General features: G+C 36.4%; 1 protein-coding gene across 6 annotated transcripts in view; it reads right to left on the bottom strand.

The window, feature by feature from the left end:
• Nlgn1 (neuroligin 1) overlaps window positions 1–27,220 on the bottom strand; it is an 891,542-nt gene that overhangs the window by 708,713 nt on the left and 155,609 nt on the right. The window lies entirely within an intron of this gene.

Below are 27,220 nucleotides of genomic sequence, written 5' to 3'. Positions count from 1 at the left end.
GTGTTATTGTTATTGTTGTTGTTACTGCTGTTTTCTGAGGCAGTGTCTCATCCTGTAGCCCGGGTGCTTGAAGCAAATCCAGAGAAGTGATCCAGTATGAACTTTCCTGTCCTGGATGAAACATATTTTTAAAGTACTCTGAAGTTGGGAAAAGCTGGAAATCTATCTGGATCTTTCTAAACAAGTTTAATAATCTTTTTGACTAATTTGAAAATGCTACAAATATTGGTGCCATTGTGATACTAATTACAGCTCTATTATGTTGATCTTTGAAAGATTTATAATTTAAATATTTATAATTTATACTAGTATGTGATAAACCTTACCTTTAGACATATAGAGATATTCATCTCTAAAGATTTTAGCTGATAATAACTAAATTTAATGTTATATCTTTGTGGGGAAATTCATTGTTTTTAATGTTTGTTTTTATATACTATTCATGAAATAGAATATTTACATTGAATCTTAGATCATGACCTGTAATTATATGTGCATACAAGTGTGTGTCTGTTCACATGTGGAAAAAAATGCATGAGGATCTAAGAGTACAGTCCCAGGACTCAATCTTCAGTAATTCTATCTACCTTATTTTGAGACAGGGTCTATCACAGACCTTGAATTCCCCAAGTAGGGTTTGCTAGATAATGACCCCCAGGTTACAAGCATGCTCTCTCCCTCTCTCTCCTTCTCTCCCTCTCTCTGTCTCTCCCTCTCTCCCTCTCCCCCCCCTCTCTCTCCTCCTCTTCCCCCTCTCTCCCACTCTCTCTCCCTCTTCCTCTCTTCCTCTTTCCCCCTCTCCCCTTTTCCCCTCTCCCACTCTCCCCCCTCTCCCACTCTCTCTCTCCCTCTTACCCTCTTCCTCTCTTCCCCTCTCCCCTTTTCCCCCTTCCCCCCTCTCCCCCACCCCTCTCTCTCTACATTCTAGTAAATAAAAATACCTTACCCACTGAGCCATCTCTTCCGCCTAATCTTGATATACTTCTTCATACCATGAAAGACCTAAATCATTGTTTCAAAATCTAGAATAAGTTAAATTATAGAAAACCATCTTAAGTATAATCTTTTAATAACATCCCACCAAATATCACCCATTAGGGTGTTCATAAAATATTAATAAATTTATGTTTACAATGTTAGCAAAAAATCTTTGAATTTTGACCTATAAGCAAGTCCTGTGAGAATTAATATCTGTATTAAGCTGGTAATAAACATCAAGGACCATCTCAGGTGAATACTTTCTCTCACAGACAAGGAATGTGTAGTATCCCTCTTCTGCATAGAATTCTATGCGAATTAAAAACAACACTACTCTAGATCCTCATTCTTATTCGATGTGCGATTTAATAAGCATCATCTACCTGTCTTGAAATATTTAGTTCTGCAATTTCCAAATATATGTAACAGAAGTCTATAAAGGGCAGCTAATGAGCAGATTTCCACTTCTGAATTCTGTAATCTTTGAATCTCTGCCTCTCTTCGAATATACAATTACTAGTTAAGTAATAATTATTTAATTATTTGCAACAGATTACAGAATATCAGACATGTTTCCAAGAAATAGATTTTTAAAGACCTTTTCAATTTGAGCTTAATGTCAGCCTTTTGCCTATATATGAATAAAATGGTATCTAACAATGGGGAAACAAACAAATAAAATAATGTCATGAAATAGAATTGCAAAGCCATATGACATTCAATGCAGACAAAGCTCAGCCTCTGAACTGTCCACGCTAAAGTTTTTGCTCTTTAGACGAAATAGTCTGAGTGTTGTTGATCTTTTTTTCCGCAAACATTTCCAAAGCTTCCTATAGGGCCCCTCAAGCTAAGAAACTGTGTTTTTATATTGAAGCTGTCATCTGAGCTCCATATTTCTGAATTGTGCTTAAAGGAATGGACAAAGGAAAGAAGAAAACAGTGCATTTTCAAAGTATTTGCTTATGTGCATTATGCAAAAAAGTCATATCAACAGAGTTTGAGGATTTCTAATAAATTAGCAATGTTGACAGAATACTAAAATAGATAATTACTTGTTGCTAAGAAGTCTCTTTGCTATGTGATGGTGTGAAAGAACCACTCCTGGCTTACTGCTCTTTCACACTCAACTTCTTCATCACTCCTACATCTTGAGACCACAAGAAGACAGCTCAGAGTAGTAAATCATCCCTCCAAAGCCCACACAAGTCATTAAACACTCACAGTATGTTTCAATGGCAGCTCAATGACGAGGAGCTCTGGGGTGCTTCTGTATACTCCACAGAATTCCATTTACCACACAGGGAAAGGTAAAAACAGAAATGGCCGAACTAAGGCCAGCATAAGGTCGGTGGCATCAATAAATGAGTTTTTGTGCCACACTGCTTGAGACTTTTGTCTTTTTCCTGTCTCTTGCTAGTAATGAGCTAGTTTAATTAACATATTTGACATAACTAAACTTTAAATCATAAACAACAAACATATAAATTCGAGTAACATGAAACATGTAACCACCCATGCACCACAGGGAGTGTCTAGATTTGAACCTCTTGGTGAACGTCACTCTGCACAGCAAAGAACTTTGTGGATATGACTTAATGAGGGGTCTTAAGACTAGAAGAAGCAACTCAGTTTTCTGACTGAGTCCAGTGTAATCACAGATGTGTATTAGAGGAACATAGACAGATCAGAGCTAGGATGAATAATAGAATCAACAGAAAGAGAGAAACTTCCATATGCCTCCTGTTCCTTGAGGTGATCCACAAAGAGGACATAGTCAATGCAGAGAGGCACTTTCTGACAATCTGAAGATTCTTTGAAAGGAGCATTCCTTGAAAAGCCTGTTACAAGCTTCTGTTTCCCAAACTGTAAGAGAATAGATCTGCCTTGTTTAAGTCATTACACTTGTAGCCATTTTGTTTTCCACCAGGAACAGGAAACTAATGCACTTAATTGAAATATTTAAATTATTGGGGAAATACAGGGCTTGAAAATTGCAAGGTGCTTAAAAGTACTGATTGTTTTTTGAGAGGACCTGGGTACCATCCTCAGAAACTTCTTGGAGACACACAATCATCTGTCTGTAACTCCAGTTTCAAGAGATCTGATACCTTCCATTGGCACCAGCCACACTAGTACTACAAGGACATACATTCAGTCAAAATACCCATAAACAAACATGATGTAGATGGCCCTGGTGCTGCTTGAATTTTGATGTTAATTCTGCTTTCCTAGGATGGGTTGTCTGCAGAAGGAATGAATAACTTACTCAGGTGCCTTCTTGTGAACCATCCCCTAAAGAATAAAGGAACCAATTACTGGGCGAGTAGGCAGGACTTCCAGGTTGGAGAATGGAAGAGAGTAGTAGGCAGGAGAGAGATAGGAGCTTTTGGACCAGGAGAAGGAGAGGACAAGTTGTAGCTGCTAGTATCTGTTGGTTTCCTCCAGAGGATTTAGAATTAATATGGTTTACAAAATTGGGATGCTAGTTGTTGCCCCCAGCGATTGAATTACAATTGATTCTGAACTAAGTTTGTGTGGAGTTTTCCTTCACACTGTAGCTAGACTGGGTTCAAGAGAGAAAGTTATGGCGGCCAAGTGTGAGTTTGCCAGAGTGCACCACAAAAGGCCATGAGAGTTTTGAAGCATGAGGCTGGCATGGTAGCGACCCACCAATGGGAACTTAGCAAGCTGGGTAGAGAAATTTTGGAGCTCTGAGTCAGAGAGTCTCCACAAGATGAGAACATGCTGACCATTGTCTGCCAGTGCCTGGTGGGCCAACACACTGCTGCCATGCCGGCAATAACGTGGATTCTTTTTTAATATTTCCCGCAACAAAAAACATACTTTGTTGTTGGTATAATCAATACTTCCCACAAAAGTATCATTTGTGCCTCAGGCTTAACTGTAATTTTTCCAGAACAATAGATGTGTGTGTGTGTGTGTGTGTGTGTGTGTGTGTGTGTGTATGATAATAAAACAAAACAAAAAGTCAAATAAATTGTTATTATATTTCATTTTTCCAAATATATCTATTTTTAACTTGTTATCAGACTCAAACAATATTAATATTTTGAAATATTTGCCATAATATCTTCAATATATCATACCTAAAATTCTATGATATCTTAATTGGGACTAATTCCATTTTAAGAAGTCAAATAGTTACATAGAACAAGGACGTACTGGATAGTGTAGCTTGAATGGTAAAAAACAAGTTAAAAGATTTTGTACGTTATTGCACAGGTATTTGAATACAGAGTAAAAACAATAAAGGGCATCTAGAGAAATCAGAATAACTGCACTGGCAATTCTCTGATAACTTGGTGTTTGAAATTATGTTCTTAAAGAAATAGCCAGAGAAGTAAAATAAATACAAAGCACATAAGATAACCATTACTTAGAGACACTGAATTGGCTGATGTTTGTAAAAGATGCTGATGAAATAAGATTTTCGTTGATATTTTCTGAACAAAAAGAGATAGTCAAGTAGCCAAGGATAGAGTAAAAATAACATTGCCTGGGGCCAACTAGAGAATATGAACAAATGACCAAGAGAAAAGGAAAACTATTAAACTCTACCGTGCAGTTTCTCCAAGAGAAGAGTGATGTTGGAGCCAGGAATGAACAGGGCTGCAAGAAAATGATGATAAAGCCGGAGGGGGATTTAAATTAGTTTCGAGATTCCAGGTCTAAGTCTGTTAACCTAATTTAGTCCACTAAAAAGACTTGGAGATGGGTTCTGGGAACTAATATCAATTATCTGTAAGGTACCGTGGGAAAAAGTCCTGGATATTCATGCTGGCTCTGGCTTTCACACAGGATTCTAGAGTCTGAAGTTTACTAATCTTGACATTCACCGAGCTTCTGGAACTGCTTCTCACAGGTGTTCCGAGTAAATAGCAAGTCCGGGAAAACACTGTGCGAAATCTGGGAGTGGGAGATGAAACACTGCATCTGCATCTTTCCCACACTGTACAAACCCTTTGTAAAAAGCCGCTTGCTCGCTCACTCCCACTTTTCCTGTGGAGAGAGGTGATGCGGATAGATGGCTGCACAGCAGACCCGGGCCTTGTGTTGTGAACACAAGTCTCCTGTTGGGGCCAGTGAATGCCCTTTGCATCCTCTCCTATTTCCATTTTTGAGGGACTAAAGTTTCTGAAGGAATGTAGTTTACGAGTGAGTACTTCAATTAAGCTAAACATCTAATAACATAAACAAGAGATGCTGGCAAGAACTGTCCTAGATTCCAGAATTCATGCAAGATTGTCTGAACCGCCGTCTGTTTTAGAAAAATGTTATTTTCTGTGACCCTTCTCATTTGACTCAGAGTACAGCTTCTCTCAAGTTCTCTAAAGAGCTAGTTTATCCCTGTTCTCAATGGCAGTCGAACGATCCGCATCTCCTTACACTTAGCTTAATCTGCGATACAAATTGGTTTAATTAAGCAACCACATTTTGTTATAAAAATATTTCTTATGATAATCTTTAATCAAATTACAAGAATCTTGCATTATGGAGTACATCTAATAAAAGCTTCAAATTAACGAAATTTAAAATAATTAAACCGCAATCTTAATTTCAGCTAATACATTTCAAATGATGTTTTATGTTATCATATTGAAATTGTTTTGCCTTGTTTGACTCCTAATACTGGCACATTAGAATATGTCTGTCCCTTCTCTTTACCAATACATCAAAAAATAAAGCAGGAAGCAAATGAAATGGACATGAGCGATACTAAAATCAACATAGAAACTAATGAGTTTCAAGGATAATCTGTCCGGCTTTTGTCCTTAATCCTTGTCCTTCTGTCCTCCTATGCTTCACTGTTTCTATCTATATTTGATATTATTATACTATATGTTATGCACCAAGTAGGCTAAATTTAATGATCTGAGACCACATTATCTACTGAAAAACCTAAAATATTTACATATACATTTGCCCTGTCAACTGTCCTGAAAAGACACAAACACTAATGAAAACAAAAATAATGTCAATGCCTTTTTGAAAAACATAAAGAACATCAGGGCATTTGTTAGCTCTAACCATCCCACATCTCATAGGGCCTGTATAATTTTCTCTACAAACAGAAGAAAGTGGGAGGTCCTTTTGTAGAGACAAACAGCTATTTCGTCCATTGACGAATCTGCCTGCACAAGAGGAGTGCAAATAGTGAGCAGGTCTCTTAGAAATGGCAAAATTCTCTTGAGATGAATTAGCCTATAAATGAATCCACCAAGACTACTGAGGGAAGACACTTAGTTTCCAATAGCAGAGGTTTTCATCTCATTACCTGGGAATGAGGCTGGAAAGCATAGAGAGGACCAACATACAGAGGGTAGATGGGTAGGTCCATCCTGGGTGTGTGTTTTGTAGAACAAGGCAACAAAGGAGGCTCACTAAGGTAAGGGAAGCAATCACACAAGCTCTGACAACATGATTCTGTACACAGAATTGCCAGTGACTAGGAATTGTGAGCACAGACTTGTGCTGGTGCCTGTCTATGTGTCATTCCAGCCTGCTTTCTGGGCTTGCCACTTTCCACATATTCCAATCTAGCTCCTTCACTGATAGCAAAATGACTTTTAATAATAAAAATCTGGTTAAATCTTGTTTTTGTTTATTTCTGGAAATGGTGATCCCACTAAAATCAGAATTTCTGCAGTTAGGACCAGGTTACCAGTATGCTCCAAAGATACCCAAATAATTCTTATCTATAAGAATATTTTTTATTATCTGAATAAACAACACAATCATGGAAGATGTAATTTGAACTCTGTTAGATGGTAAAAGTGCTTCTTGAAAATGGGCATGCCATCAGAGAGAAAAATAAATAGATTTTTATCTCATTGACTCAGGTGACAATTAATCAGATTATGTCTTCTGAGTGTTCATATCTCAGAGGAAGAGCATATTCTCTTTTTGTCCAGTATGGAAATGGTTATGATATCCAAGGAATGTTCTTTTTTTCTTTCATTCCCATTTCCCACCTTAACTTAACTTAAAAATATCTCTTAAGAAAAATAGGATAACACAATCAAACAGGTAGAAGTCCTTAAAGAAAAACAGGAAAAGACAACCAAACAGGTAGAAGTCCTTAAAGAAAAACAGGAAAACACATCCAAACAGGTGATGGAAATGAACAAAACCATACTAGACCTAAAAAGGGAAGTAGACACAATAAAGAAAACCGAAAATGAGGCAACACTGGAGATAGAAACCCTAGGAAAGAAATCTGGAACCATAGATACCAGCATCAGCAACAGAATACAAGAGATGGAAGAGAGAATCTCAGGTGAAGAAGATTCCATAGAGAACATCGGCACAACAATCAAAGAAAATGGAAAATGCAAAAAGATCCTAACTCAAAACATCCAGGAAATCCAGGACACAATGAGAAGACCAAATTACGGATAATAGGAGTGGATGAGAATGAAGATTTTCAACTCAAAGGACCAGCAAACATCTTCAACAAAATTATAGAAGAAAACTTCCCAAATCTAAAGAAAGAGATGCCCATGAACATACAAGAAGCCTACAGAACTCCAAATAGACTGGACCAGAAAAGAAATACCTCCTGACACATAATAATCAGAACAACAAATAGACTGAATAAAGATAGAATACTAAAAGCAGTAAGAGGAAAAGCCCAAGTAACATATAAAGGCAAGCCTATCAGAATTACACCAGATTTTTCACCAGAAACTATGAAAGCCAGAAGATCCTGGACAGATGTTATACAGACATTAAAAGAACACAAATTCCAGCCCAGGCTACCATACCCAGCCAAACTCTCAATTAACATAGATGGAGAAACCAAAGTATTCCACAACAAAACCAAATTCACACATTATCTTTCCAGGAATCCAGCCCTTCAAAGGATAATAACAGAAAAAAAAAAAAAAAAAAAAAAAAAAAAACAATACAAGGACGGGAACCATGCCCTAGAAAAAACAAGAATGTAATCCCTCAACAAACCTAAAAGAAGACAGCCACAAGAACAGAATGCCAACTTAAACAACAAAAATAAAAGGAAGGAACAAGTACTTTTCCTTAATATCTCTTAATATCAATGGACTCAACTCCCCGATAAAAAGACATAGACTAACAAACTGGCTACACAAACAAGACCCAACATTTTGTTGCTTACAGGAAACTCATCTCAGAGAAAAAGATAAACACTACCTCAGAAAGAAAGGCTGGAAAACAATTCTCCAAGCAAATGGTATGAAGAAACAAGCTGGAGTAGCCATTCTAATATCTGATAAGATTGACTTCCAACCCAAAGTCATCAAAAAAGACAGGGAGGGGCACTTCATACTCATCAAAGGTAAAATCCTCCAAGAGGAACTATCAATTCTGAATATCTATGCTCCAAATACAAGGGCAGCCACATTCATTAAAGAAACTTTAGTAAATCTCAAAGCACGCATAGCACCTCACACAATAATAGTGGGAGACTTCAACACACCACTTTCACCAATGGACAGATCATGGAAACAGAAACTAAACAGGGACACAGTGAAACTAACAGAAGTTATGAATCAAATGGATCTGGCAGATATCTACAGAACATTCTATCCTAAAACAAAAGGCTATACCTTCTTCTCAGCACCTCATGGTACCTTCTCCAAAATTGACTACATAATTGGTCACAAAACAGGCCTCAACAGATACAAAAATATTGAAATTGTCCCATGCATCCTATCAGATCACCATGGACTAAGGCTGATCTTCAATAATAAAATAAATAATAGAAAGCCAACATTCACGTGGAAACTGAACAACAGTCTTCTCAATGATACCTTGGTCAAGGAAGGAATAAAGAAAGAAATTAAGGACTTTTTAGAGATCAATGAAAATGAAGCCACAATATACCCAAACTTATGGGACACAATGAAAGCATTTCTAAGAGGAAAACTCATATCTCTGAGTGCCTCCAAAAAGAAACTAGAGAGAGCACACATTAGCAGCTTGACAACACACCTAAGAGCTCTAGAACAAAAGGAAGCAAATTCACCCAAGAGGAGTAGACAGCAGGAAATAATCAAACTCAGGGGTGAAATCAACCAAGTGGAAACAAGAAGAACTATTCAAAGAATCAACCAATCAAGGTGCTGGTTCTTTGAGAAAATCAACAAGATAGATAAACCCTTAGCCAGACTCACTAGAGGGCACAGGGAAAGCATTCTAATTAACAAAATCAGAAATGAAAAAGGAGGCATAACAACAGATCCTGAAGAAATCCAAAACACCATCAGATCCTTCTACCAAAGGCTATACTCAACAAAACTGGAGAACCTGGATGAAATGGAAAGTTTCTAGACAGATGCCAGGTACCAAAGTTGAATCAAGATCAGGTTAATGATCTAAACAGCCCTATATCCCCCAAAGAAATAGAAGCAGTCATTAATAGTTTCCCAACCAAAAAAAAAGCCCAGGACCAGATGGGTTTAGTGCAGAGTTCTATCAGACCTTCAAAGAAGATCTAATCCCAGTTCTTCAAACTAATCCACAAAATAGAAACAGAAGGTACTCTACCCAACTCATTCTATGAAGCCACAATTACTCTGATACCTAAACCACAAAAAGACCCAACAAAGATAGAAAACTTCAGACCAATATCTCTTATGAATATTGATGCAAAAATCTTCAATAAAGTTCTTGCTAACCGAATCCAAGAACACATCAAAACAATCATCCATCCTGACCAAGTAGATTTCACCCCAGGGATGCAGGGATGGTTCAATATATGGAAATCCATCAACGTAATCCAGTATATAAACAAACTTAAAACAAAAACCACATGATCATCTCCTTAGATGCGGAAACAGCATTGGACAAGATCCAACACCCATTCATGATAAAAGTCTTGGAAAGATCAGGAATTCAAGGCCCATACCTAAACATGATAAAAGCAATCTACAGCAAACCAGTAGCCAACATCAAAATAAATGGTGAGAAGCTTGAAGCAATCCCTCTAAAATCAGGGACGAGACAAGGCTGTCCACTCTCTCCATACCTATTCAACATTGTACTTGAAGTCCTAGCCAGAGCAATTCGACAACAAAAGGAGATCAAAGGGATACAAATTGGAAAAGACGAAGTCAAAATATCACTTTTTGCAGATGATATGATAGTATATATGAGTGACCCTAAAAATTCCACCAGAGAACTCCTAAACCTGCTAAACAGCTTCGGTGAAGTAGCTGAATATAAAATTAACTCAAGTCAATGGCCTTTCTCTACACAAAGAATAAACAGGCTGAGAAAGAAATTAGGGAAACAACACCATTCTCAATAGTCACAAATAATATAAAATATCTTGGCGTGACTCTAACTAAGGAAGTGAAAGATCTGTATAATAAAAACCTCAAGTCTCTGAAGAAAGAAATTATAGAAGATCTCAGAAGATGGAAAGATCTCCCATGCTCATGGATTGGCAGGATCAACATTTTAAAAATGACTATCTTGCCAAAAGCAATCTACAGATTCAATGCAATCCCTATCAAAATTCCAACTCAATTCTTCAACGAATTAGAAAGAGCAATCTCCAAATTCATCTGGAATAACAAAAAACCTAGGATAGCAAAAACTCTTCTCAAGGATAAAAGAACCTCTGGTGGAATCACCATGCCTGACCTAAAGCTTAACTACAGAGCAATTGTGATAAAAACTGCATGGTACTGGTATAGTGACAGACAAGTAGACCAATGGAATAGAATTGAAGACCCAGAAATGAACCCACACACCTATGGTCACTTGATCTTTGACAAGGGAGCTAAAACCATCCAGTGGAAGAAAGACAGCATTTTCAACAAATGGTGCTGGCACAACTGGTTGTTATCATGTAGAAGAATGCGAATTGATCCATTCCTATCTCCTTGTACTAAGGTCAAATCTAAGTGGATCAAGGAACTTCACATAAAACCAGAGACACTGAAACTTATAGAGGAGAAAGTGGGGAAAAGCCTTGAAGATATGGGCACAGGGGAAAAATTCTTGAATAGAACAGCAATGGCGTGTGCTATAAATCATGAATTGATAAGTGAGACCTCATGAAACTGCAAAGCTTCTGCAAGGCAAAAGACACCATCAATAAGACAAAAAGACCACCAACTGATTGGGAAAGGATCTTTACCTATCCTAAATCAGATAAGGGACTAATACCCAATATATATAAAGAACTCAAGAAGGTGGACTCCAGAAAATCAAATAACCCCATTAAAAAATGGGGCTCAGAACTGAACAAAGAATTCTCACCTGAGGAATACCGAATGGCAGAGAAGCACCTGAAAAAATGTTCAACATCCTTAATCATCAGGGAAATGCAAATCAAAACATCCCTGAGATTCCACCTCACACCAGTCAGAATGGCTAAGATCAAAAATTCAGGTGACAGCAGATGCTGGCGAGGATGTGGAGAAAGAGGAACACTCCTCCATTGTTGGTGGGATTGCAAGCTTGTACAACCACTCTGGAAATTAGTCTGGCAGTTCCTCAGAAAATTGGACATAGTACTACTGGAGGATCCAGCAATACCTCTCCTGGCCATATATCCAGAAGATGTCCCAACCGGCAAGAAGTACACATGCTCCACTATGTTCATAGCAGCCTTATTTATAATAGGCAGAAGCTGGAAAGAACCCAGATGCCCCTCAACAGAGGAATGGATACAGAAAATGCGGTACATTTACACAATGGAGTACTACTCAGCTATTAAAAAGAATGAATTTATGAAATTCCTAGCCCAATGGATGGACCTGGAGGGCATCATCTTGAGTGAGGTAACACAATCACAAAGGAACTCACACAATATTTATTCACTGATAAGTGGATATTAGCCCAAAACTTAGGATACCCAAGATATAAGATACAATTTGCTAAACGCATGAAACTCAAAAAGAATGAAGACCAAAGTGTGGACACTGTGCCCCTTCTTAGAATTGGGAACAAAACACCCATGGAAGGAGTTACAGAGTCAAAGTTTGGAGCTGTGATGAAAGGATGGACCATTTAGAGACTGCCATATCCAGGGATCCATCCCATAATCAGCTTCCAAATGCTGACACCATTGCATACACTAGCAAGATTTTGCTGAAAGGACCCAGATATTGCTTTCTCTTGTGAGACTAGCAAACACAGAAGTGGATGCTCACAGTCAGCTATTGGATGGATCACAGGGCTCCCAATGGAGAAGCTAGAGAAAGTACCCAAGGAACTAAAGGGATCTGCAACCCTATAGTTGGAACAACATGATGAACTAACCAGTACCCCGTAGCTCTTGTCTCTAGCTGCATATGTATGGAAAGATGGCCTAGTCGGCCATCACTGGAAAGAGAGGCTCATTGGACTTGCAAACTTCATATGCCCCAATACAGGGGAATGCCAGGGCCAAAAGAATGGGAATGGGTGGGTAGGGAAGTGGGTGGGGGTATGGGGAACTTTTGGGATAGCATTGGAAATGTAATTGAGGAAAATATATAATAAAAAAAGAACTATCTCTTAACTAATTACATGTCATTGAGAATAATCTGCATTAGCAAGAGAAAGAGTATTTTCATAAACCTTCTATTAAAATACCACCATAGCTCAGCATGGTGGCATGGGCCTATAATATCAGCCATTCAAGAAGCCAAGCCAGAAAGATTTCATATTCAGTGCCAGACTATGCAACTTAGTAAGACTATACCTCAAATTCAAAAGTAAAGGACTGGCTGGAAACATTTTTCTGTGTACACATTTAGCATGTGTGAGGCCCTGGATTCAATCCAGGTGACACAAAATGAAAAGAATAAAATAACAATACTAACAATGCAACTGGTCTTCTAGACTAGTTCTCTAGTGTTTTATTGAACAGTGGCAGTCTATCGAATCCAACACCTTTCTCTAGACCAGTTAAAAATTCAAGGGAAATGCTTGCATTCAGGCTGCCACCAGATCTAGAAAATGACCAATAATGCTCAATTTTAAGTATGCCAGACCAATTTTGACAAACCTGGATAAAATTGTCCATTATAGAGACTTTTGTTTCATTTGGGAATTGGGAAATTTGAGTTAAGAAGTAGGTTGGGCTCTCTGTCTTGCCCCTCCCCCTCCCCCTCCCCCTCCCCTCCCCTCCCCTCCCCCTTTCCCCCTCTCCCTCTCCTCCCTTCCCCTCCCCCTCCCCCTCCCTCTCCCCCTCTCTTGACCTTGTCTGCTCTCTTGCCTTCACCCTCTCTGAACCCCTCTCTCCATGTATTCTTGGCCAGCATTGTCACTTCTTTCTCTCCTCTCTTTCTGCCCTTGTATCTTCCTTATAAACAACAATTAACTTATAAAATCTTTTATAAAGCTCACTGGGAACTTCATATTTAATTTTACTTCACTGCTTTTTTAACATTTAATTTTATACATTGTTTAATTATTTTAGTACAGTTTAAGAAAAACAAATTTTTAAGGCGAGAAGGGCGATATACCCATTTGTCTCCTTTTATAACTGTAAAACTGACTAATGGGGAAATACACCTTATAAAAAACATGAGGATCTGTGACCTATAGAAATTAGACCAGATGTCCCTCAACAGAGGAATGGATACAGAAATTATGGTACATTTACACAATGGAGTACTACTCAGCTATTAAAAAGAATGAATTTATGAAATTCCTAGCCAAATGGATGGACCTGGAGGGCATCATCTTGAGTGAAGTAACACAATCACAAAAGAACTCACACAATATGTATTCATTGATAAGTGGATATTAGCCCAAAACTTAGGATACCCAAGATATAAGATACAATTTGATAAACGCATGAAACTCAAGAAGAATGAAGACCAAAGTGTGGACACTGTGCACCTTCTTAGAATTGGGAACAAAACACCCAGGGAAGGAGTTACAGAGACAAAGTTCGTAGCTGTGATGAAAGGATGGACCATTTAGAGACTGCTGTATCCAGGGATCCGTCTCATAATCAGCTTCTAAACGCTGACACCATTGCATACACTAGCAAGATCTTGCTGAAAGGACCCAAATATAGCTGTCTCTTGTGAGACGATGCCGGGGCCTAGCGAACATAGGAGTGGATGTTCACAGTCAGCTATTGGATGTATCACAGGGCTCCCAATGGAGAAGCTAGAGAAAGTACCCAAGGAGCTAAAGGGATCTGCAACCCTATTGTTGGAACAACATGATGTACTAACCAGAACCCTGGAGCTCTTGTCTCTAGCTGCATATGTATCGAAAGATGGCCTAGTCGGCCATCAATGGAAAGAGAGGCCCATTGGACTTGCAAACTTTATATGCCCCAATATAGGGGAATGCCAGGGCCAAAAGAATGGGAATGGGTGGGTAGGGAAGTGGGGGGCGCTATGGGGGACTTTTGGGATAGTATTGGAAATGTAATTGAGGAAAATATGTAATAAAAATATTAAAAAAAAAAAAAGAAATTAGACCTAAGATGCTCTGACCACTCTTTGTTAGAGTAATTTGTTTTCTTTAAATTGGTATGAGATACATGGAAACCCTAGGTAACTTAATTTTGTAACTTTTAAAATATATATTATGATGGTTAAGTTTTTTTTTTTAAGCAACCCCATGAAACTGTAGCAGACAATTTGGATAATTGAAGAACTACTTATTAAATATGGAGAAATCAGGGCACAAGAATTTTGTCTACATAGCTTCTCTGTCCCCAGCCATTGCATCCTAGCACTCACTGGACTATTGTTTAAGAACCACTCACTCTTTGAACAAAGAAATAAATCAATGATTTGATCCATCTTAAGCAGTCATAAGCTCTCAGATTTCACCATCCTTTTTTCCTCCGTACTTAATCTAGTCTTTCTACCTATGGTGTCACCTAGATCTTGTGGCTGCCATAGCCTCAGGTCTTCCCCTTTCAGAGGTCACTTTTTCCCCTTCCCGGCTCTGTTTCCAGCTTCCAGAGCTTCCCTACCCACAAGAATCTACATGGAACACTGGATCTTTACCATGCCCTTTCCTTTTTTTTTTTTTTTTTTTTTTTTTTTTTTTTTTTTTTTTTTGGTTTTTCGAGACAGGGTTTCTCTGTGTAGTCCTGGCTGTCCTGGAACTCACTCTGTAGACCAGGCTGGCCTCGAACTCAGAAATCCGCCTGCCTCTGCCTCCCAAGTGCTGGGATTAAAGGCGTGCGCCACCACGCCCGGCTACCATGCCCTTTCCTAAGGATTTGCCCTTTGCACAGTTGTCAATCTGTCTAGTAAGCTTCCTTCTTGGGTATTTTCCTTCCTAGCTACACAGCTTTCAGTTGCCTGCAGTTTTATCAAATCATACCTTACTATGTGATGACTCCTGTGATACCATATACTGTCCTCCTACACTCACTAGTGTTCCTCGGTCAGACCAGGTGAGGGACGAGTTAATTAGCCTTTATGCTATAGTATGTCACACAGAGGTACTACTAGTAGCCCGTTTAAGGGGAAAGCTTCACATATGTTTTCTACCTTTTTGAACATGCTTATTAATCTCAGTAAATACTGAAGGAATGCAAGAATGGCTGAATCAATGCTACTTACAAGTGCTGTTTTATTGTGTAAATATAGCACAAAGTAGTATTCCTGCAGGGAAATGGCTGTCCGTTGGACTTCCTGCATCTATTAACATGATGTCTGCCACATTCGGAAGCACCTAATGCTTCTAAAGACATTTGTTGTCAAGAGGACAAAGCCATTCAATGTATCAGCATTAAACTGCCATTTATAACACAATCTATTTTCACAAGTTTCAACAGAAAACAAGAATTAGTGAACAATTTGGAAAAAAAAACACAATAACATCTTTAAAAGAGTAGATAAATAAAGAGGAAAAATTTTACCCTGCTTTGGAGAGAAAAATGTAAAGAAAAAGGATGAAATCAAAATGTACTTTATTATATTTAAGGTAACTAAAAAACTACTATTTTAAAAAGTAAACAGAGGTTTTCTCAAAAACAGATTTGTAGAAGGATGGAGTTCATTATACAATTTGAATACTGAAACAAAAACGATTCATAGAAACCTGAGTAACCAAGTCCACACAGCCCATGAACACCAATTACTCCATAAAATGAAGAACTAGCAAATAATAAATTCCTGAGACATTTATATGAAGTAATAGTTCTAGGCTTTTCCTTAGCTTCTTTACTTCTGTTGTTTTTAAGAAGAACAATGTAAACTTTACATTATTGTATTCAATAAACATATATAAATAGTATAATGAACCCCGTGATAGGTTATCTAATCTCTAGTGGTCTTCTGCAAACACATGTAGATATGAGCAACATTAAATAGACTCAGTAGGTTATACCTATGGACATACATATACACCTACACATGCACATACACATACATATAACTATCCATTATATAATTAAAGAAGTAAAAATAAGTACATAAGGTGATAAATATGCTAACTAGCTTGAGTTTTTCATTCTATAATGTATATTTATTTCAAAGTTCCCTATAAATGTATACAATTCTATATGAATTAAAAACAATGTAATAAGACAAGTGTTGTGATCATCCATGTACTATCTCAAGTCATTTGTTCACAGTTTCGTTCATCCGTAGAGATTTGATGCTCAAGAACAGATTCTGCTCTTAACACTGAGTCCCCTTTTCTCCTAGATGTTTACTTTGCCGAGCCCTACTCAACAACTTACTCTTTCTCTACAATTTTTTTGCAAGGAGACATTTAAAGAGGAAAATCCATATATATAATAAGATATACCTTTTAGTAATTTATAGTGGTAAACTTGAGAATAATGAAAATATTCAGTTGACATAAAACTATTTTAATGAAACTTGTACAAGCTTAAGAATTGAAAACTAAGACAACTTTCTATATTCTCTACCCATATCTAAAGTTTTCTACATTAGTTACTTTTATCCATTTCTGATTAATTACGAAATAGATGCCTCTGAAAATAAAGGTTTCTGAGCTCCTGAATCTGCTGTCCTCAGTTCATCTTAAAGAAGGTGATCATCTTCAATTTTTCCATAGACATATAAACAATTTTCTGAATTTGTTTATGGCATTATTCAGATCTTAAACTTCTGAAGTTAAAGCATAAAGGAAAATAGATGTTGTAAGATGAGGAGGTGTTCCTCATTTTGATTAAGAAATTTAACAGGCTAAGCAAGTTTTCCTAGGGGAATAGAACTGGGTTCATTTCCAACCCTTTGCTCTGTATTATTGTCATTCCATGATACCATGTTATATGAGAAGCATCCATTACAAATTAAACTAAAAAAGGATAAATTTATTGTGTATGTTTTCAAAATACAATAAAATTTTAATTCTGTGCATTTAATTTCTTCTTCCCATTATTCCTCAATAAAAATTTGAAAACACTTTATGTATATGTCAATCTAGTCTGTGCTAGCAGTAAAGAGATATTGAAGTACATTGCATATGTCATAGGATGTGTAAAGGATTTGCAGCCTAGGAGGGGCAATACACACAAAGTCTAAATTGATGTGATAGCTTCTGCAACAAAAATGTTGATGTCTTGCTGACAGGGATGCCATACTAACTCGCATAATTAAACAGTCTGTCCAGTGCTGTTGAACTTAAGGTTCATAAAGTTCAAGAACAATGAGGAACAATTAAAGATTAAGAGATAAGCTAGACTCAGCAACTTGGTCTTCATCCCAAAGACTTTCTCCATCAACACAAAGATGCATGAAATCTGTGGATCATTTAACCCATTTACTCAAATGATGGTTGATGGATACCTTCAAGCTCTATTCAGAGTTATTTGAAATTCTAAAGAAGTAGTATGAAATAGCCATCTGATATCAGACTATGAATTAATAACAGGCTTCCATCTTCCCATTATAGCTAACTCATTAAAGGACAATTTTTTATATATAATCCCTGCAATTCTATTATAGTTCTCTAATAATTTCTGTTTGCTATAGAGTTTGAATAGCAGGGAGATACTGAGGGATTAAATCTGCATTCACAATTAGTGGGGAAATTGGTTTAATTCACTGAATTCTTATATGCTTATAAGAGCTTTAATTAGTATTATTTTCTCTCATTCAAAGGGAATGCTCCTCAATGCCCACATCTATGGTCTTAGCAGAATCCTCATTGTAGCATCTGCTTCATCACCATTCCAATTAATTCTGCTCAATTTGAAACTGTCAGGACTGTCAGAACACGTCAAGCACCTCGGTGGTAGTATAAATTAGTTCATTTTTCAATGGGAATGCCTCTACCCGGGAGTTTGAAGACCAAGGTCTGAATTTACTCTGTGATAAAGGCATCTTACATTTTTTTTTAGCAAAATAATAAACTCGTGTTCCTTGGTAAACTGTCTGTACATTAATTTTATCTCTTAATCTTTGCTATAAACTCATCATAATTATGCAAAGCAAACATTTAGAAGCCACACTTTTTTGTTTGTTTGTTTTGTAGTGTTGTTGCTAAGAGTGGGTCTCAGAGCCTTGGACATGGAAGGCAAGTGCTGCTTGGTAGCTCCTTGAATGTCCTGCAGCTCTTTCTCATTTTTCATAAAAGATAACAAGTGAAACTGTAGCAGTCTGCATCCTTTGGCCAGATTATGTCATTGTCATTTTGCTGCTTGGCTCCATTGCCCCTGTACTTCTGTTCTGTATATGCCCTCCCTTCTCTGGTTCCCAAGTGCACCATTGCCAAATATTTGTTTTCGCCTCCACATTAATTTCCTCGCCATTTGCTTTGTTTGGTCAACTTGCTGGATCTGGAACTCACCGTGGCTGATTCTCAGAAGGTCAGAGGATTCAGGAAAAGATGTGCTGGCTCCCAGCCCATCAGTATCCCGATATCCAGCTGTCTTCTGTGACTTTGCCCTGTACCCACTGTCTCTCATTTTTCCCCCAACCAATTATACGTTTTTTTTGGCAGGATGTTAACCTCTAACCCCAATTCTTTCTGCTAAACCCTTGACCTAACTTCTAGACTGAGTAGAAAGGAACATTTGCTTATTAGTATTTTCTTAGTGTCTAATAAATTGAAGTAGGAAAGTTTATTTATGTAGCACTGGTTATGTGAAGTTGCTATGTAGAAATATCTAACCTAGACATTACAGAGATTCTCCTGCCTTTACGTTCAGACTGCTGGGATCAGGTGTGTTTCCTGCCTGTCAATGAATGACTAGGATAGTCATGTGAGTGAAGGACATATTTTCGTGTGAGTATGAGTTCCCGACTCTCGTCATGGACTATCAACAATCTGCAGAGAAAGAAGACAATAAAAATAACAAAACTTTTCAACCTTAGTTATATTTCTTTAAACTGTAGTAGCAACTTTTAAATCTATGTCATTTATAAAAATGTTTCCATCCATACCTATATCTAAAGGTGTCTAACAACATCACATATCAATCCTGGTTCCCATGGTCCACCAGGTTATCAGAGGGATGAAGGTTGAACCGTCTTGGCAGACAGTCGCCTCCTTGTGAGTTCAGAAGAATTGAGAAGGGAAAAGCTGCATGACACAATCAGAATATATGCTAACATTTTCTCACTCAATGATATTCAGACCTTAAGATGACCATGGGAGGAGAGTAATGCTTCACGATTAAGAGAACAGGAAATATGGAGAAAAACTGATTTCATTTTTTAAATAATTAGTAATTAATTCTTACATATTTAAATAGTCTGATGTATTTAAATTTTCTGATATATTTAATCATATTTAAATAATATTCTGATGTATTTACATTTTCTAAACACAGAAGCCTGGTTGTCTCAAATACCTTCCTACCTCAACAATGCATATGATTGGAAATCATCATTCTTTGTCACTGAACCTGTACTCCATGTCTCCTCTAATTATGCTTGCAAACAAAAGAGAGACAAAGACAGAGAGAAGTAGAGTTCAATTAGCTGGAAAGGGAAATGGTGCTTCTAAGTAACAATCACAGTAAGGACAGCAGCCCAGTGGCAGGTACTACCTAGGATAGTACAGCATTCACAGACCAAGAGAGGAGGGTAGGCATGAGAGAGCAGGATAGCACCATGCACAAAGTATCTTTGTTTGCCACTGTAAGGACCTCAACTATTACCATGGGGAACTCTTTGCAGGGTTTTAAGCATATAGAAGAATAGAAGAATAAATTTTATTTTGTTAAAACTTGGCTTAAGGACCAATATCTAAAACATACAGAGATTTTTTTAAAAAAAACTGAATATCACAAAAACCAATAACTCAATTAAAATTGTGATACAGATCTAAGTAGAATTCTCAATAAAGAAATCTCAAATGATTGAGCAACACTTAAAGAAATGTCAACATCCTAGTCACTGGGGAAATAAACCTACTTTGAGAGATTTAGCTTCTACCTGTCAGGAAGGGTAATATCAATAAAACAAATGACAACTCATTCTGGTGAGGATATGGAAAAGGGGAACGCTCACTCACTGCTGATGGTGTGCAGGCTTAGATTTCCACTATGGAAATAAATGTACCAGTTCCTCCAGAAGATGGGAATTAATTTACCTCAAGACCTGGCTCTACTACTCCTGGGCATATTCACCAATCCTACCATGACCATGCTTAACCATGTTCATTGTTGCTCTATTCAAAGAGACAGAAATTGGAAACAACTTAGATGTCCCTTAACAGAAGAATACAAAAAAAAAATGTGTATTTAAACAATGGAATATTTAAAAATAACATCATAAAATTTGCAGGTAAATGGAAGTAACTAGAAACAAAAACAAACAAAAAGAAATCATCCTGACTAAGGTATCCTAGATGGAGAAAAACAAACAAAATATGTCTCTTGTATGTGAATATTAGCTTTTAAGTCAATGATAACCAGGCTATACCAAATAGAACCACAAAGATTAAGTATAGAGTAAGGGATTGGGTGGCTGTGAGAGAAGGGGGTAGGTAGAGCTCCCTGGGAAAGAGAAATAGAACGCATAATTTGGATGTATGGTTGGAGGAGATAGCTAAAACTTCAGGGCCATTTGAGGTATAGTATAAAAATCTAATATAGTAGAATTTTCATAAAATATTCGCATATATAAATATTTAAATGAAATAATCAAATAATGGGGAGATAGATTTACAACTGGACATCTCTTGTTACCAAATGAAAATTTCAATATCAGAATTGGGTTACATCTCATCGAGTTGTTGGCCTACAGGGACCCTCACACAACTCAGACTTTTGACAAGGACCAATGTGCAAATGCAAGACAGAATTGAAGGAGTTTTTTCCCTAATATGAGGGTGCTGGAAAAGAAACAACTGACTTCAAATTCATTGATCCTGTAAAAGAGCATTCTCATATATCCTAAGATGTTGATAAGATGTCAAGAGAAAACAGATAAAATTAGATCAATCGAGGGTAGATCTGTAGAAATGCTGGAATTGTTCAGTGAGATAACATTTTCACTTCTGATCTGTGCATCAACCAATCCTTCTAGTACTTCTCTTTGTAGTAGATGCATTTAATTTTTTCTTTGGGTTTTAGGCAGATTTATTGATTTTTAATCCTCTCAACTTTTCTAACATATATGTGTCAATTCCAAGTTTCTCAAGGAAGATTTGTCAGGAGGATTAGAGAGCTCAGAGAATGATCATTGATCTTTATCAACCAGAAAGTTTATTCACATAAAAAATTAGATTAATCAGTAAATGATGATCCTGATGGTATATCCAGCATATACCATCTGCTAAGGAGATCCTATAACAGTGAACTTTATAAACTCTGTGAATAACAAGGTACTGTGTAGAAAAAGTAATTGTTTCCTTTCGAGGTTGAATTAATCCCACATACAGCATTCTCCATGGCACACAAGCACACTCAGGTCCTACCTCTACACATTATCTGTGACTGAGTCAGCTGTACCTGCCTTTCCTTACTTAGGCATCCCTATCAATAGCTCTCCCTTCCTACTAAGGATTATGCTACAACTTGGAATACATTTAGAGGGTAATAAAGGGGAAAAATCCAGAAACCCACTTATTCTGTTCTGTCATAGTCTAATTTCTCCAGTACTTTGTCATACACTTAAAAGAAAATAAAATCATACCATACCATTTTAACATTTTCTTCAATTTTCCATAACTTTGGTAGATAATATTCTGTTCAGTAATAAGGATGCTTTATTCTACCAAATAGTAAATATTTTATATATAGAGAGAATATCATTGGAAATTCTTATATTCTTTACAGAATCATATTTAATGCTGTTTCTATTGGCTATCGTAAAATGTAAAATTCCTCTTGATTAGAAGAGTAACAAACATATATTTCTTTAGAAAAGTCCTACTTACTTTCCAGAGAAACATTTATATTTATTAATATACAATAGTTTGTACTAGAAGGAAGCACTTGTCTTGTACTATTTGAGTATTGTGATCTATATTGAGAACAGGCTAGACTTATTTTTGATATAAGATTTAAAAAGAAAGAAAAATCAAACTGGCAAATATATTCTTCATCATCCTTTGAAGAGGACATTGCTTTAAGAGACTATAAAGTAGTATTCTTTATTTTATTTCAATCTCAAAAAAGGATTTCTTAGAAGTGACTACAAATACATTTAAGATTCTATAAATGCAATATAGTTATTCTTGAGCCATTTCACTACTTGCAATTTCTGTCCACTTTTACACACTGAGTGCATTCAAGTCACTAAAGCTTGCTGCAAATTTTACAAGTCTCTGCAATTTTAATTTAATCCAAACGTAAAACGCCTACAGAAAACTGCCACTAACCTAAATTTAATGAGCATTTGAAGGTACAATAGTTTTTAATGAAACCAACTTTTTGTTAATTACTTTGAATCTACATGAGTAGTTAATCGATTAAGCCTCGATAGTTTCCTTTGTGTTCTTCAGCAATTTATCCCTGGATCCCTTCTCTCCTCCTTTTTCTTCTCCCTCTTCACTTTCCCATTTCTCTCCCAGACTTCTTTTAAACTTATTGCTAATTTTTCTTATTTTGAGTCTGCATTTCTATCCTTAGAAATGTAATAATACTCAGATTTACCTGGATGGTCCCAAGGAAACAGTATCTTCTGTATGCAACAGAGATGATGAACTCACAGAGACTGTGACCCAATGCAAAAGACAGGCTTAATACAGGCAGGGTCCCAGCACTGTGAAGGGAAAGTAGGCACAAAGTTCCACCCAGAACCAAGAACTTGAAACATATATCTGCTGGAGGAGGGAAGATGAGTGGCTTGTGACACTGACTATAGCATCCACACTCTAGGGCAGGACTTATACTTGATTACTTGTTGGAGTGAATATCCAACACACACACACACACACACACACACACACACACACACACACACACACACACACACACACAAAACCCTCCATGCTCTTTGCCTACTTTGCTTGTTTTCTTTTGTTGTTTTAGTTTTGGTTTGCTTTGGTTTTGAGAGAGAAAAAGAAAAGATTTGGAGGGTAAGGAGAGGGGAATGTCTGGGAAAAATTGAGGGTAGGAGAGAATATCAAGATATGTTGTCTTACATATTTTAAAAACTAAAACTTAAACAATAAATAGCCTAGATAAAATGATGTGATCACTGAAATTAAATAGGAATCAATGCTGTTTTCATTAGTAACTCTTCTGTTCATGCAAGCATATGGACTGTCATAGTATTCAGTGCAGTTAATGAAGCAAAGTAGAGAGTAAACAGCCTCAATGAGACAAACTATAGGAAAATGCCAGCACTTAGCTGTTGATCCCCGAGTATAGTCTTGTATAAAATGAGTTCAGTGTTTATTCTGGGTGTGGATACAGAAAAAGACATTGATCAAGCACAGGTAGTTCTTGGGTGGGTCTGAAAAAGACCCACATATTAACAGAGAAGATATGGTCAACACTTCCTGGTTTTATTTTCTTCCCTTTACTTTATTGTTCTTTCTTTTCCTTTCAGAAAGCAGCAAAGGAATATAAGCTAGGATTTGAGATTAATAACAAGGTGCTTGCATGGTATAGTAAAATCATTTCAGATATGTGAGAATGCAAAAAATGTGATCATATTCAAAGAAAATGCAGCCAATTGAAAAGATCCACATGTGATCCAAGTTATTCTCACTAACAGCAGCTGTTGTAACCCTATAAAAATATAAGGAGAAATGGATAAAAGATTGTAGAGATGAAGCATGCTGAAAGAGAAATAGAAACAACAACAAAAAGAAAGACATTTAAAACTTAGTTCACTAGTTGCACTATAAGGAATATCCTGCAAAGGAGTCAGTAATTTGGAGAGAGATTAACAGATATTATCTGGAATGAAGCAATGAATATGATTGTGACTGATAGATGATAGATAAGTAGGAAGTTAGGTAGGTAGATAGATGGATGGATGGATGGGTAAACAGACAGATGAGAGACAGACAGACAGACAGACAGACAGACAGACAGAAGAATGGTGAATAGGTTATATATAGAGAGATAATAATGGAGACACGGATAGCTTTATGATTCTTAGGTGATAGATACATACCATATGTAATATAAATATAAATACATAATGGATGTTTGATAGTGAATAGTAGATAGGTGTTATGTGATAGATAACAGAGATGACTAGGCAGATATTAGATCAATAAATTAGGATAGTCAACATATGATAGACAAATGATAGGAGAGATATAGATAGGTAATATATAGCTGATATATAGGTATAAAATAAATGATATGCAGATATATAGATATTTTCTTGATACATGATAGCTAAATAGGTGGGAGGAGAGTGGGAAAAGCCTGCCCTGTGGGATGATGGCATGGAAGCACCTTGAGGCAAAAGGAGAAGCTAGAAACAGTGAGGAAATGAACAAATCTTTTCCAACTTAATGGAATGCATTCACTTGAAGAAGGCCGACAATGCCCAAAGCACATCGTTATTAAGTTTAGAATAGTTGAAGTGGTGAAAAGCAATGATAAGTGAAGGAAAGCGGCAATTTCATTAGAAAAATAACAAAGGCATCCCAGGCATCACTCTACACAAGTAGTGCAGGCAAATGACAGTCAAGCTGTAGCTCTTGGTGTTAGGAAGGGATAATGCAACACCTATTAGCCTGGAACCCCATAATCTCGGCCAAACTATTTTAACTTTTGAAAAACTAAGTCACATTGATATAAATGAGTGTCAAAGTAATTTGATAGTGGCAAGCATAAGCCACTGAGTGACAAAATCCTCGACACAGTTCTGGTGACAGAATTTGAGAGCGACAGTATCTGAATGGGTTAAACCACCATTGACTAAAGATATCACATCAACGTCTCAAGTGGTTTGTCGCATAAATAGGAGATATGGTACAACATTAAAATAAGGTGGTCTGGAATTATATATGACATGAAGAAGTATTGATCCACAATAGAATAAGATGATTTAAGAACTCATATTGTAGTTTGTTCAGCAAGACCTAAGCACATAGATAAGTACCTCTGAGAGGCCGACCAAGGATAGAAAGTAGGAACCTAAGTTATGTGACACTCCTTTGAAGGTTGCAGAGAAAAGATAAGCAGAAGAGTAAAATTCACACAGGGTAAACAGGAAATGTATCCAACACAATCTTATAAATATCCCTATTAAATGTAAGTGGGCTAAATAATTCAAAGAGTAGATTACAAAATGATCTGAAAGGTGAGGTGAAGCATGTGATGTGTGCCACAGATCTCTTCAATAGAAATATATACATGTAAAAAAAAAAAAAAAGAGATGGAAGTACATAAGCAATGAAATGGTGACCAAAGGGGGTTGGTGTAGGTCTGATAATACCTGATGGAGAGAATTCAGGACAAAAGGTTTAGAATTAAAAATAACACTTCCTAAAAATAGAATAAGATACAAGTGCAAATGGGTTACCTAATATAAATGTAGTACTCATCAATATAGTACTTATTAATGAAATTCTCAAAATAATAAAAAATTAAATAAAAAGTAAAACCATAGGCACAGATGGAGCATTATCAAGAAGCAAAACAAGGTTCAAAATACTAAAGTCATAAAATTTTTTTTTGATTAAAAAGAACTAAGAAGTCAAAATCAAAAGTATCACTTAAACTCCACATATTAGAAATTTAAACTATTCTCCAAAAGCTTGCTGTTCAAATAATAAATCATGGCATAATATCAAAAGTAGTTTTGATGAAGTAGTAATGAAAGAGTAAAATATGAAAATGTATTAGATTCTTTTAAAACTGGACTTCAAGAAAAACTCCTAGCTGTTGATCAATTACTTAGCAAAACAAGAGGCAATCAAGAGCAATACATCACATTCAAAGAAAGAAAGCAAAAAATCCAGAGAAGCACACAATCCTTGTGTTCTTTGTAAGGAACACAAGGGAAGAGGAGGCAAGACAACAGGCAAGAAGGAGTTAGCAATTCCGTGAGTAAACTAGAAAGGAACGATAAACTGCCAGGCAGTAAAGGAAAGACATGATCGTTAAAAATAAATGTAAACAAATAGAGAGAAAAAATTGTTTGCAAAATAAGTAAAATAATAATTATTCTGAAGACAGAAGCACCACTGATTATTGCAGCTAACAAATATATCCATCTGCACATGGGAAATATCTAATTAATAAAGATTATATGATTAAGTATATGGAGCTTAACTTTTAGAAATAATTTTATTATAAATAGTTGGATAATGGAATTATAGAAGTAGCTCAATTGATAGAGAAGAATAGTTTCAGAGTCATGTGTATTTTGGATTTTTAAAATATATCTCAGCAAAGAAATGATAGCAAGTGATTCCATTAGTTTAAAATCATATTTAAATACATATGTACATACACACACATATATATATGTATATAAAATTATTTAAAGAGATGATTAACTGAAGAAGACATATTTAATTAGCACACAAAATATATGTTCAATGTCTCCAATTACTAATTACACTTACACTGGGATCCCACTCTTTAAGCTATGGAACCTAAAAGCAAAAGAATGAAAAATACCAAATATTGATCAGAATATATAGTAATGACTCCTCTCAAGCTCTGCTTCAGGTTATATTGTTTGATTACTTAAAAGCAAAAGCAGTTTTAAAAGCTTTTATATTATTACAGATACCCCAAGAAGGGGAGAATTACACTCCTTGGCACTGAAAAAGATAAGTTAAAATTTCACTGAAGCTTTATTCCTAGAAATCAAAAAAAAAACCTAAAAAGTTAACTGTCCACCATTAAGGAAACTTATGCATTGTGAAATACTTATTAAATATTTATGAAATGCTTATCAATGGAAAGAAATCACATGTC

The sequence above is a fragment of the Mus caroli genome, unplaced genomic scaffold (genome assembly GCF_978045245.1).
Source record: "Mus caroli unplaced genomic scaffold, Mus_caroli_1 scaffold_3, whole genome shotgun sequence".
NCBI lineage: Eukaryota > Metazoa > Chordata > Mammalia > Rodentia > Muridae > Mus > Mus caroli.
This window is presented reverse-complemented; position numbering and strand designations above follow the sequence as displayed.